General features: G+C 29.9%; 1 long non-coding RNA gene across 1 annotated transcript; it reads right to left on the reverse strand.

Annotated features, from left to right (window-relative positions):
• Window positions 1-276: 276 nt before the first annotated feature.
• Window positions 277-1,096, reverse strand: LOC141706122 (uncharacterized). Its single transcript, XR_012568651.1, has 2 exons — window positions 841-1,096; window positions 277-620 (listed from the first exon to the last, which is right to left on the reverse strand). It is a non-coding gene; the product is annotated as an uncharacterized LOC141706122 (long non-coding RNA).
• Between the last annotated feature and the right edge of the window lie 461 nt (window positions 1,097-1,557).

The raw sequence follows: 1,557 nt of genomic DNA on the forward strand, positions 1-1,557 counted from the left end.
AAGCATTCAACAGTCGAACAACTCATACAGTACAATCACAGAATGTTATCTAGATATACAATATACAATACTATATGAGCAACACATAACTATAATTATTATTGAATTTTCAATGATTTCATGGCTAATTAAGGGAGAAACTTAGCTGGGGCCATTTGAAGGTCAAAACCAACTATGTAAGCCAATTTAATTAGAATTGTTATGAGGCAGATTATAAGAGCCTATATGCATCAGCTAAACAAACACAGCATAAAAATATAAAATAAATTAGGAAAAAAAAACAAAAACATCTGATAAAATAGAAGCTTCAGAATATCTTGCAATGAAACAAAGATTATAGAATGTCTAGGTGATAATATAAAAGTTAAAAGACATCAGTGATACACATAATATGTAGGTAACTTCTGATAAGAAGTTAAAATGATTCAAAGTACTCTAACTGTCTCGATATCATAAGAACCGGTTAATCTTTTCGAGGAAATGTGAATTATTTCTTTAAATGAGAGTGTAATCTCGGTCTCGCCACTTCGACGAGCTTTAAAAGTGACTTCAATATAGGCCTTCTCATCAGTTGTGACCACTGATCCGTACACCAATTCCACAAACTCATATCTCTTACCCTGCACAATGATAAACAATATTAAATTAAATCAATAAAGTCAGACACCTAAAATTATATATTAACAAACCATAAGGAGGAAGAAATGACTGACGAGTAACAAAGCAGGGCCTATTATTAGCGTAATCTATAAGTGGATGTGAGGATAAATACATACAAAGTTGTAAATGAACCAAAAACCCTAAAACTGAAAATTGAATAAATAAAGTTAGTTTGCTTACCTTCACTGTATGTTCTGGTGGGTGTGGGGCATGTAATCGTCAGCAGAAACTGGAGATTGTGCTTACAGACCTAATTATACTAGCCCCAAATTGGTTACAAAGGAGAGCCTGAAATTGATTGTGCTAATTGAACCTTTGGCCCTTTATTTTTTGTAACTCCAAGCTTCAATCAACCCGAACTCTTGTTGCTTCTTGAACCCTAACTTTTCGCCGCTCTGTCTCTGAGAATGTAACCTCTTTACTTTTGTCTGTTAAAACTTTGTTTCCTTTCAGTCCATCGGCCCAGCCGTACCTAATTATATCTATATCCCAGCCCAACCCAATTGTATCAATAACCCAGCCCAACCCAATTCCACGTATTGACCAATTAATTTAACTTTTTTTTAAATATATCATAATATTCAAATTTCGTACATTGTAATTATTAACATAACTTATCTAATTTAATTTATTTGTAAAAATTTAAAACTATTACATGATTATTTTTTATAAATAATTATTTAATGCTTATTAAAATTAATTAATATAATAATTAAGTAAAATTTATTAATTTATATTCAAATAAAATATGAGATTATTTATAAATCAACTATTTGATAAAATCTTACTATTACATTTGTTTATAAAACAAATTTTGCTTTTGGTTTAAATTTATTTCTTTTATTCTTAGTCTATACCAACACATTATATCATCTTATCTCTTCTTAACACCTCACT

This window comes from Apium graveolens, chromosome 2 (genome assembly GCF_009905375.1).
Source record: "Apium graveolens cultivar Ventura chromosome 2, ASM990537v1, whole genome shotgun sequence".
NCBI classification, from domain to species: Eukaryota; Viridiplantae; Streptophyta; class Magnoliopsida; order Apiales; family Apiaceae; genus Apium; species Apium graveolens.